This window comes from Pan troglodytes, chromosome 4, assembly GCF_028858775.2.
Source record: "Pan troglodytes isolate AG18354 chromosome 4, NHGRI_mPanTro3-v2.0_pri, whole genome shotgun sequence".
Taxonomy (NCBI): domain Eukaryota; kingdom Metazoa; phylum Chordata; class Mammalia; order Primates; family Hominidae; genus Pan; species Pan troglodytes.
The window spans coordinates 106,075,284-106,088,210 of record NC_072402.2 but is presented as its reverse complement, the minus strand read 5'-3'; the positions used below and the strand labels follow the sequence as shown (position 1 = coordinate 106,088,210).

Sequence of the window (12,927 nt, the reverse complement as noted above, 5' to 3'; positions counted from 1 at the left end):
CATTTTGCTTTGGGCAACTGCGTAGTTTTGGTCAGCATGAGGTTTTAAAAATTAACATTTTAATTCCCCTTTTATTATACTAGATGACATACATGCTTAAATATCTGAATGTTTAAGGGATAAATGGACGTCCAAATTGAAGATTATAAAAGTTAGAACAAAGGCCTAATTACCTCTATTTGGTACAATAACTGGGTTAAAAATAGTATTATGCATACCTTCTGTTTATTATACTTCCTTTGGAAATGGCATTTAAGGTTTCTTGGCTTGGAGTGGATTATTTATTCAACAGATGAATATCCTTAAATTTAAACCTTACGTATGAATTAACTGAAAGCTTGGTATGAAAAGAAATTTGGGAAGACTCTATCCTAAATAGTGAGTACTGGGTGTGTCAGTACAACTTATATATTAAGAATGTTACCAACTTATAAGGGAGCCTATTTTGTTTGCAAAGGCATATTGTGCAAAAAGTCTTATTTGTTTTAATATTTTTCTTGATTCATTTCTGCTATGTACAGGATTATTTACTGGCAAAGCATTTCATGAAGTTCTTAAACATATTAAATTAATCTTTTATGAAGAAATATATATTTTGTGTATATAGCATGATTTTATTTACTTTGATGGAAATTTCTCAGCAATTTATTTTTCACAATGAAACATTTTAAAAAGGTGTATGTATTTATTAAGAACTGGATTAAATCTATTTCATATTTAATTCTGATATAACACAAATAGGTAGTAGTTTAGCAGACTTCTTAGGGTATACCTAGTAATTTTTGTGAAAAAGAATGAGATCGTAGTCATGGTTGAAGTAGAGAAGGAGCAACATTTAATATGCCAGTCAAGTATTATGAATTTATCTTATATTTACAACTTTGAGAGTAATTATGTAAATCTTCTCTGGAATGTGAGGTATTTTGGAGCCTGTTACTTAGATGTTTCCTTCGGATATTTATGGTTTCTGAATTATGAATTAGTTACATGTGAGGTAATATTCTGATAAAAATAGCAAAACAAATTTTTTTCCCCCTAGGTAGTTTTCTTCTTAAGTAATTACATAGGATCTCATTGCAGTGTAGAGAATATTTTTCTGTACTTAAGACCGCTATAGCTGGGTATGTCTGATTTCATAATAGACTCTTTCCTCTGATGGAATAGTGTTATGGGTATAGTAGAAAGAGAATGGCTTTCATATATACATAAAATAGAAATTAAGTTTTATGAAACAATACATATCCTTATGTGCAATGCACATGGATATTATCTATTCTGTTCTATACTATTATGTTAAATGTTGGCCTTGACCCACTCACTAAATTAATTTTATGACCTAGTGATATTTCATAAATCCAAATACGGATTTATATTATGGTTTTAGTAAACTGACAGTGTTATGTTAAAATGTATAATAGAGTTACGAAAGCCTAAGAGGGAACTAGCCATAATTGATGATTTGCCTGGGACTGTTATTTTTTCTTGAACTCATTAATTTAGCAATTGACTGAATTGTTGATTCTACAGATTAAGTTGTTGCAGGGTTCTGTTTTTTCCCTCTTCTGTCAGTAAAAATTGAGAAATGTTTTAGAATGATATATGTAAATTTTATTGATAATTTCTTTAGAATATATTTTCTTTATAACTGCTATAATTTCGATTGACTTTAGCGGATACCAAATATGTGTGCCTTTTGAATTCTGTCAGTTTGTTTACAAAAACAGTTGCTTATAGCATTTCAATTTGGAGCTCTAATAGATGTAGACTCTAATGTTTTAACTGTCGGATTCTGCTTAACAATATTTCTTAAGCATGGTGAAGCACCTAAAAAAATCAGGCTGGTTTTGGTTGAATACTATCCTCTTTGTGAAATACCACCCTGAAATATTTATATTTTTATTTTCATAATAGTCACTCAAAATAATTTTACCAGTGGAATGTGTTCCTATTGTATATATCTTTTAAAACTACAATCATGTATCTAGAGGAAAAATCTATTTAAGAATAAAGGGCTGTTTCAATTTTCCTAATATTTTGTTATCATCTAGCACTTGCCAGTAAACAAAAGATAATAGTAGTCAAAGTATTAAAATATATCTGAGAAATTGTATGCATTAAGTTACTTTATTATGTGACTCAATTATATGCAGTTTTAGCAGTTTAACACTCCAGCTCATGGAGCTCAGTAGAAATTTCTGTAAATAAGTCACTGTAGGCTTTTTTCAGATAAAATGGTACAAAAATAATAAATGTTACATGAGTAAATTTTGATCTGGCTATGCTATCAATTTTTAGGTCTTTAAAAATAACTACTTAGAGTACTATCAGCAAAATGTTGGAGCAGGCAGCTCCAAAAGCCTACCTCTCCAAAAAAACATTGAAAAACAAGCCTAAACTGTCAGATCCAACTTTGTCAGAACTCTGGAAACGTCAAAGGTTTATAGCAACCAAAGGAATGCTAGACAAGAAAAATGCAACTGAAAGGTGGAAAGAATGCTTTGTGGGTTTTTTACTTGACTGTGCCTCACCCATTCCCCAGCTTGGCAACAGTCTTGAAGATAGCAGTCCGAGTTCCCAGTGTGGGACCCAGATCCCTGGTTCCAGAGGGAACAGAGCAGACCTTATTTGCAAATTATTCATTTGTCTGATCAACCTACCTGAGAGCTATTTGAAGGGCTGATGCAGGTGCTTATATATCTGTTTTACCTAATTTAGAACCCAGTCAGGGAGGAAAATTAGTGGGCATTGATTGAACACAGTATAAGGCAAATGAAAAAAACTTGCTTTTGGGCAAGCTTCTTTGGGCAATAGATTATGGTGAGACATACAATTGACCTAGGAGAAAGAGCCTGGGAGAGAGTTTGTTTTTATTTTTGTTTTTGTTTTGAAATTAGGACAATCAGCCTCAGTGTATAGAAGGGAATTTAGAAAGCCGCATGCATGCCCAGGGCAGGACACATGTTCAGGAAAGACCTAAGAAGACTGTAAACTTTATCACTGTGTGCTTGCTAGGTCCAGTACAAGCAGGAAGTAAGGGCCAAGGCAGAGTTGTAAATGGTATGGCTAAGTCTTAAAGAAATATCCCAGCACAGAGCCAGTCTGCAAAGACTTGAATAAGTGCTTTTGTTTTTTCTTTTAGTTTTGTTTTTAAGCTTTGGCATCCAAGGAAATCTCTTTCAAAACACTGGCTGAACACAAGCTAAGCCTTGATTAATCAAAAACAGTGAAGCGTAGGGAAGTGGGGAGAATCTAATTTCCCAAGTTACCACATTATAATCTAATATTTTAATATTTAGTTTTCAACAATAAATTACAAGGCATGCAAAGAAAAAAGCATTACCCATTAAAACAAAAAAGAATAAATAGAACCCATTCTTGAGGAAGCCTGGACATTGGATTTACTAAAGATTTTACTAAAGATTTTAAATCCGTTATCTGAAATATGCTCAAAGACATAAAGGAAACCATGGCCAAAGAAATGAAGGAAATTAGGAAAATAATGTATGAACAAATTGAGAATATCAATGAAGAGCTAGAAATTATGGAAAGAACCAAATCGAAATTCTGGAGCTAAGAAGTACAATAACTGAAATAAAAAATTTACCAGAGGGATTCAAGAGCCGAAGTGAGCAGGTGGAAGAAAGAAGATAGGACAATTGAATTTATTGAGTCTAAGAAAGAGAAAGAAAAAAGAGTGAAGAAAAGTAAGTAGAGCCTAAGAGATGGGTGGGACATCCATCAAGCAGAAAAACATTCACATTTTGCTAATTCCAGAAGGAAAGGAGAAATAAAAGGGGCAGGAAGAATATTTGCAGAAATAATGGCCCAAACTTCCGAAATTTGGTGGAAGATACGCATCTATACGTCCAAGAAACTCAATAAATTCAGGGAGGATAATGTCAAAGAGATATACACTGAGACACATTATAGTATAATTGTCAGAAGTCAAAGACAGAATCTTCAAAGTAGCAAAAGATAAGTGACTCATCACATACAAGCACTCCTCAATAAGATTTACAACTGTTTTATCATCAGAAACTATGGAAGCCAGAAAGCTGTGGGCTAACAATATTTAAAGTGTCGAAAGAAAAAAAAGTCAAGCAAGAATTCTTTATTTGTCAAAACTATTAAAGAATAGGGGGGCACTCAAGGGGACATTAAGATATTTCCAGATAAGCAAAAGCTAAAGGAGTTTGTTACTAATAGATCTGCCCTACAAGAAATGCTAACGGGAGTCCTCCAGGATGAAATAAGATGCTAGATGGTAATTGAAAGCCATATGAAGAATAAAGAAAACTGATAAAAGTAACTACATAGAGGTTGAAAGGATGGAAAAAGATATTCCACACCAGAAGAGAGCTATAATAGCTGTTTTATTATCCAAAAAAACCAGGTTTTAAGTCCAAAAGGGATCCAAGAGACAGAATTATTATATATTGGTAAATATAAAATATTAATCTTTCAGGAAGATGTAGCAATTATAACCATATATGTACCTAACAACAGAATCCCTAAAATATATATAGCAAAAATTGAAAGACTTGGAGAGAGGAATAGACAGTTGTACATTAATCATTTGAGACGTAAGTAATTCACTTTAAATAATGAATAGCACAACCAGGAAGAAGATTAACAAAGAAGCAGAGGATGAACAGTACCATGAACCCACTGCACCTAGCAGATATGTACAGTACACTCAACAACAAAAGAATACACATTCTTCTCAAGTGCACATGGAACAGTCTCACAAATAGACCATATGTTTGATCACAAAACAAGTTTTATACATTTAAAAAAGATTGAAATCGTACAGTGTGTCTTCCCTAACCATAATGGAATGAATCTGGAAATCAATAATAGAAGGAAAATCGGAAAATACACAGATTTGTAGAAATTAAATAACAGAGTCTTGTACAACCAATGACTTATAGAAGAAATTACAAGGGAAATTAGAAAATATCTTGAGATGAGTGAGAATGAAAACACAGCGTTCCAAAACTCAAGGGATATAGCAAAAGCAGTGCTCAGAGGGCAGTTTATAGCTGTACAATCTTACATTAAAAAAGAAGATCTGAAAGCAGTAATCAAAGCGTACACCTTGAGAAAGAAGAGCAGGCTAAACCCAAAGTTCGTGGAGGGAAGGAAATAATAACCAGACCAGAGATAAACATGATAGAGGACAGAAAAGCTATGGAAAAAAATTATTGAAAACCAAACTAGGTTCTTCGAAAAGATTTTAAAAAACTCTGACAAACCTTTAACTAGATTGACTAAGAAAAAAAGACTCAAATTATTAAATCATAAATGAAAGAGTAGACATTACTACTGACTTTATAGAAATTAAGAAGGATTGTATGAGAAAACCATGAATAACTGCATACCAACAAATTGGATAGGCTAGAAGAAATGGAAAAATTTCTAGAAATACAGAAACCAGAAAAACTGACCCAAGAAGTAGAAATTCTGAGTTCCAGCTACTCATGAGCCTGAGGCAGGAGGATTGCTTGAGCCCAGGAGGCTGAAGCTATATTCACTGCACTCCAGCTAGGGCAATATAGCAAGACCCCATCTCTTAACAAAAAAAGAAAAAGGTAGAAAATTGGAATATATTTATAATAAATAAGGAGATTGAATCAGTTAAAAAAATTTCCAATGAAGAAAGACTAAGGACCATAGCTTCGATGGTGAATGTTTTCAAATATTTAAAGAAGAATTAACACCAGTCCTTCTCAAACTCTTTCAAAAAAATTGAAGAGGAGGCAACACTTCTTAACTTATTCTGTGGGGCTAGCATTAGCCAGCCCAAGACCCTACAAAAATGAAACTACAAAACAAACAACAGCTACAGACAAGTATCTTTAACGAGTATGTAAAAATCTTCAAAATGCTAGCAAACTGAATTCAGCACCAGATTAAAAGGATTCTACACCGTAACCTACTATGATTTATCCGAGGAGTACAAGGGTGGCTCAACATACAAATATCAATCAATGTAATATACCACATTAAGAGAATGAAAGGAAAAAAAAACCAGTCATCCTAATTGGTGTGCAAAAGCATTTGGTGAAATAAGCAGCCTTTCTTGAAAAAGCAAAGCAAAACAAAAACCTATCAAACCAGGAATAGAGTGATGCTTCCTCATCATAATAAAGACCATATGTGACAAACCCACAGCTGACATATTCAGTGATAAAAGGTGGAAAACTTTTTCCTTAAGATCAAGAATAAGACAAGAATGCCTGCTTTTGGCAGTCCTGTTTTACATTGTGCTGAAAGTTCTAAGGAGCAATTTGGCAAGAAAAAGAAATAAAATGCTTCCAAATTGGAAAGGAAGAAGTAAAACTATTTGTATTCGAAGATGACATTATTTTATGAATAGAAAACCCCAGAGAAACCACAAAAAACCCATTTGAACTAATAAGTGATTTCAGCAGAGTGGCAGGATACAAAATCAAAATACAAAAAAATCAGTTGTATTTCTACACACCCCAAAAGAAATAGAATCCAAACGATTTCATTTACAACAGCATCCAAAAGTATAAATTTGCCTTTAAACACTGCTTTTGCTGGATCTCATAAATTTTGATATGTTTTATTTTTATTTTCATTTAGTTCAAAATATGTTAAAATTTCTTCTGAAGTTTCTTCTTTTACCCATGTGTTATTAAGAAACGTGTCATTCATGTATACCTATGTAACAAACCTGCACGTTGTACACATGTACCCTAGAACTTAAAGTATAATTTAAAAAAAAAAACGTGTTATTTAAATCTCTAAGTTTTTTGGGAGTATTTTCATCATTTTCCTGTAATCAATTTTTATTTTATTTCTATTGTAGTATGAGAGCAGACATTGTATAATTTTTATTCTTTTAAATTTGTGAATGTGTGTTTTATGGCCTGGAATGTGGTTTGTCTTGGTGAATATTCCATGTGCGTTAGAGAAGAATGTGTATTCTACTACTGGATGAAGTGGTCTCTAGATGTCCATTATATCCAGTCAATTAATGGTTTTATTGAGTTGAACTATGCCTTTACTAATTTTCTGCCTGCTGGATCTTTCCATTTCAGATAGAAGGATATTAAGGTCTCTAATAGTGAAGTTATTCATTTTTCCTTGTAGTTCTAACAGTTTTTGCTTCACATATTCTGACACTCTTTTGTGAGATGAATACATGTTAAGGATTATTATGTCTTCCTGGAGTATTGTCCCCTTTTGTTATTATGTATGTCCCTCTTTATCCCTGATAACTTTTCTTCTTCTGAAGTCTGCTCTGTCTGAAGTTATTATAGCTGTTCCCAGTTTTATTTTAGTTAATAATTGTAATTCTTCTTAAGCATTTCTGAAGGATTGCTTTTAAGTACTTTTTCTCTCAATTTACAACTCTCTTAATTTACAGTTTTATTCACTGTTCAGATCACTTTTGAATTCATTGAAATTTTGAAATTTTGTTTGCTGCCTGATTTTTGTGAATGCTCTTTTGACTTTTAAAAGCCTTTAAAAGAGGAGTTTTGGGTTCATTTCAGAATTGAGAAATTTTGCATATTTCCTACATACTCCTATTCCTCACATGCATAGCCCCTCCCATTATCAGTATCCCTCACCAGAGTGACACATTTATTATAATCAATAAATCTTCATTGATATATCTTTATTTCCAAAGCCCATAATTTATGTTAGGGTTCACTCTTGGTATTGTACATTCTATGAGTTTAGACAAATATATAATGACATGTATCTACCATTATAGATACAGTATAGAGTATTTTCACTGCTCTAAAAATCCTCTGTATTCTGCCTATTTATTCGCTCCTCCCCTCTAACTCCTGGCAACCCCTGATGTTTTTATTGTCTTTGTAAACTCTTCTGGAATGTTTATGATTCCAGTTGGAATCATATAGTATGTAACCCCTTTAGATTGGATTCCTTCACTTAGTAGTATGCAGTTAAGTTTCTTCCATGTCTTTTCATAGCTCATTTATTTTTAGCAATGAATAATATCCTATTGCCTGTTATGTACCACAGTTTATCCATTCAAATACTGAAGGACATTTTGGGCATGTCCAAGTTCTGGTAATTATAAATAAAACTACTATAAACTTCTGTGTGTAGGTTTTTGCATGGGCATAATTTTTTCAGCTTTTTTGGGTACAAACCAAGGTACATGATTGCTGGATCATGTGCTAAGAGTCTTCAGCTATAATAATGAATTCATCTATTTCTCCTTCTAGTTCTGTCATTTTTTACTTCACATATTCTGATGCTCTCTTGTTAGGTACATATGTCTTAAAGATTTCTAGGTTTTTTTGGAGTGTTGACTCCTTTATCATTAAGTCATGTCCCCCTTTATCACTGATAACATTCTTTGCTTTGAAGCCTGCTCTGTCTGAAATTAATGTAGCTACTTCTGCTTTCTTTTGATTAGTATTAATATGGCATATCTTTCTTCATTTAGTTTTAATTTATATATTTCTGTCTATTTAAAGTAGATTTCTTGTAGACAACATAGAGTTGGGTCTTGTTTTTTGATCCATTTTGACAATCTGTCTTTTAGTTGGTGTTTTTAGACCACTGATGTTTAAAGAGATTATTTCTGTAGTTGGATTAATATCTACCATATCCGTTAATGTTTACTATTTGCTGCCCTAGTTCTTTGCTAATATTTTTGTCTTCCATACTTTTTCTGCCTTTTGTGGTTGTAATTGAGCATTTTAATGATTCAGTTTTCTCTCTTTCTTAGCAATCAATCATAGTTGGTTTTTTTTCTTTTACTTTTTAAAGTGGTTATCCTGGAATTCACAATATACATTTATAACCAACTCCACTTTCAAATAACTTTGTACTGCATCACAGGTAGTGAAAATATCTTATAATAACAAAATATTTTAAAGTTTTTTGGCTGGGTGCGGTGGCTTATGTCTGAAATTCCAGCACTTTGGGAGGCTGAGGCAGGTGTCTTACCTGAGGTCAGGAGTTTGAGACCAGCCTGGCCAACATGGCAAAACCCCGTCTCTACTAAAAATACAAAAATTAGCCAGGTGTGGTGGCGCACGGCTGTAATTCCAGCTATTCAGGAGGCACAAGAATTGCTTGAACCCGGGAGGCGGAGGTTGCAGTGAGCCAAGATCACGCCACTGCGCTCCAGACTAGGGGCAGTGTGAGATTGTCTCAAAAATAAATAAATAAATAAATAAATAAATAAAGTTTTTCATCCCTTATATTATTGATACTATTTACTTCACATATATAAGCATATATATGTGTGTGTATATGATGAAATACATCATCATTATTTTGAAGAAATTGTTATCTGCTAGCTTAATTAAGAATAAGGAAAATAAATGTTTTTATTTTACCTTCATTATTCTTTCTCTGATGCATTCTTTCTTTGTGTTGATCCAAGTTTTTGACCTGTGTCATTTTCCTTGTTTCTGAAAAACTTCTTTTATCGTTTCTTGCAAGGCAGGTCTAGTGGCAACAAATTCCCTCATTTTTTGTTAGAGAAAGTCTTTATTTCTCCTTCACTTTTGAAAGATAATTTCACAGGCTATAGAATTCTAGGTTGTTGGTTTTTTTTCACTCGAAACTTTAAATATTTCACTCTACTTTCTTCTTGATTGCGTGGTTTCTAAGGAAAAGTTAGATACAATTTTTATTTTTGCCCCTCTGTAGGTAAGCTGTTTTTATCCTGTGGCTTCTTTCTAGATTTCTTACTTTTTTTTTTTCTTTTTTTTTTTTAACCTTTGATTTTTTGTAGTTTGAAAATGATATGCCTAGGTGTAGTTTTTTCTTTGTTTGTTTGTTTGCAGTTTTCCTTCATGGTATTCTCTGAACTTCTTGGGTCTGTAGTTTGGTATCTGATCTTAATTTGGGTAAATTATTAGTCAGGAGTGCTTCAAATGTTTCTCTGTTCCTGTCTCTCTCTCTTTTCTTGGTATTCACTTTTCACTTATGTTATACCTTTTGTAGTTGTTCTGTGGTTCTTAGATATTCTGTTCATTTTTATTCAGTCTTTTTTCTCCTGATTTTCAGTTTTGGAACTTTCTATTATATTCTCAAACTCAGACTTTTTCCTTAACCATGTCCCATCTACTAATGTATCTTTTTATAGTGCCTATTGGTGCTCGCGTGTTGCCTACTTTTCCCATTAAAGCTCTTAACATATTAATTGTAGTTTTAAAAAATTTCTGGCCTGGTAATTCCAACATTCCTGCTGTATCTGACTGTGGTTCTGATGCTTTTTTCAGTCTCCTGAAATTGTCTTTTCCTTGTTAGTATGCCTTTTAATTTTTCATTGAAAGGTGGACACGATGCACAGGTTGAATGTCCCTAATTCAAAATTCCAAAATCCAGTATGTTCCAAGATTGGAAACTTTTTGAGTGCTGACAGGATACTCAAAGGAATTATGCATTAGAACATTTTGGATTTTGGATTTTCAGATTAAGCATGCTCAACTGATAAATGTAATGCAAATATTCAAAAATCTGAAAAAAATCCAACAATTAAAACGCTTCTGGTCCCAAACATTTTGGATAAGGGATACGCAACCTATACTGGGAAATGCAACTTTCATAAATGGGCCTTTAGTAATGTAGTGGTTAGGTGTGGGGAGAGGAGGAATGATCTATAGTTTTAGGATTAGGTTTTAATATTTTGGCAAGTCTGTGCCACTGGGCTACCTTTACCAGTGTTTCTTTTTTTCCCCTTACCCTTAGGTGGGCTGGGATGGCTAGAGAGGGCTGGAGTTTGGTATATCCCTTTCCTTACATGGAAGGCTAGAACTGGCTGCAGTTCAATATTTCCCTTCCCCTAGGAAGGTTAGGCTCTGACAAAACTCCCACAGGTTAGGCTCTGGTAAAACAGTTCCTCCTGAGGACAGGCCTTGTTAAAAATAATAGAATGCTCTGGCATATTTCAAAATGGTTACTTTTCTCCTCTCATTGCTGTATGCATGAGGTGATTTCTCTCCAGTATTCTCCGTGAAGACCTGGTAGAGCTCCTGTAGATAAAACTCACAAAAGCATGAGTGTTGTCTTATAACCTGGTCCCCCTGGAATTTTTAATTATCAGACTTATCCACACTGTGCCTCCAGTATTTTGTCAAATGCAGAGTTCAGGTTTTCCTACTCTAGCCCTGGTTCCCGCTGAGGTTTCTGGTAGTAGTTTCTCTTCTGGTGAGTTGTGCTTCTCTGCATCTGCCTGTCTCTGCAGTTTTGTGGCAGTGGTTTGGTCATGTCTTCATTTCTCTGATGGATCTAAAAAGAATTGTTAATTTTTCAGTGTGATGAGCTTTTTATTTTTTAGAACAGAGTGGCAACTTCTGAACTCCTTACATGCCAGACTGAAAACCAGAAATCTTTTCTTTTAAAGCAAGCATTACAGTTACTGAATGATCATCCTTGTCTTGTTTGTGTTCCGTTTTATGCTTTATTATGTGGAAAGCCCAAGGTGTTTCCCAAATCCCTCTAACTTGGATCATCTAGAATAGGCCTTATTCTAGGGCATAGTTCTTGCTCCCAAGGTACCATCTTTTTGGTGTCTCAGCTGGACGCCAGGGCACTTCACAGGATTTCTCCCTTTTGACAGAGTAGAGCTCCAGTGTCTCTAGCACTGTCTTCCTGGACAGATAATTTTTTATTTAAAAGAATTATATTCGTCCAGGCGCAGTGGCTCACGCCTGTAATCCCAGCACTTTGGGAAGCTGAGGCGGGCGGATCATGAGGTCAGGAGTTCGAGACCAGCCTGGCCAACATAGTGAAACTCCGTGTCTACTAAAAATACAAAAATTAGCTGGGAGTCATGGCGGGTGCCTGTAGTCCCAGCTACTCGGGAGGCTGAGGCAGGAGAATCGCTTGAAACCAGAAGGTGGAGTTTGCAGTGAGCCAAGATCACACCACTGCACTCCAGCCTGGGCGAAAGAGCGAAACTCCGTCTCAAAAAACAAAACAACAACAAAAAAGAATTGTATTCTATTTCTATGGTTTTTAGATAGAGTACTAATTGTGCTAGATTTAAGGCATCCTAATGGTGATGATTTTGTAAGATTTGGTTGATGCCCTCTGAATGTTTTTCTGTGGGTCATAGATGAATACAACATTGAGAAATTTAAAGACTGTCAGCCAAATTGTAAATATATCAGTTATAATGATTGACTTTACAGTGCTTGGATAGTCTGGAACTTAGGACATTTGTGGATGGCGTAATGGTGAGTAGTGCAGATAGGCACTGATTTGGGTCCGGTCTTGCCGGTTATATCCAGTGATGTCTAAAACAGAATATCAGTTTCTGCAGTGAGATTAAATGATGGTTTTACTCAGTAGTAGTAAATCATAATAGCTTCTCCTGTGAGGCACTGTTCCCCACATCTGACTTTACCTCACATGCTGGTAATTTCTGCATATGCCATCCACATGGTTCTCATCTTTGTGTGGTTATCCACGTGGCCTGTATGAAAAGTCATTTCTTTATAGATAAAGCCACCAAAGCTACTTTTCAATGTCAAAACACCATGTAGTCAGTTTAAATTATTTTCCCAGCCTGCGGCGCTGTGATTTACGTGTCTTAACCTGAGGTTCTACCAACTTGTCCACGCACATTGATGTCTAAGACTTCACCAAAAACCACACTTATTCCTTCTGTTGATATGTAGATTCTCTTCTTTTATTTCTCCGTTTTTCTAGCTTGTGTACTAACTGTTGAGGTCTCATGGGGCCTCCTATTCACTGCTCAGGATGTTATCAAATTGATAAGTATGATGAAGAAATGTGATGAAGGAGCAAGATGTCAGCTTTAGCACTCAGAAAATCTAAGGTGGAGAATGTTGCTTACAAACAATGCTAAATGGGATTGTTAACCTGACTCTGGAGTTTGGCTAACTGACTAGTCATTGACTAGGCTGACCAGCAGAGTGGCCCCAAATAGAGAAA

General features: G+C 34.5%; 1 protein-coding gene across 5 annotated transcripts in view; it reads left to right on the top strand.

The window, feature by feature from the left end:
- FBXL17 (F-box and leucine rich repeat protein 17) overlaps positions 1 to 12,927 on the top strand; it is a 525,181-nt gene that overhangs the window by 17,864 nt on the left and 494,390 nt on the right. The gene's annotated exons all lie outside the window — the stretch shown is intronic.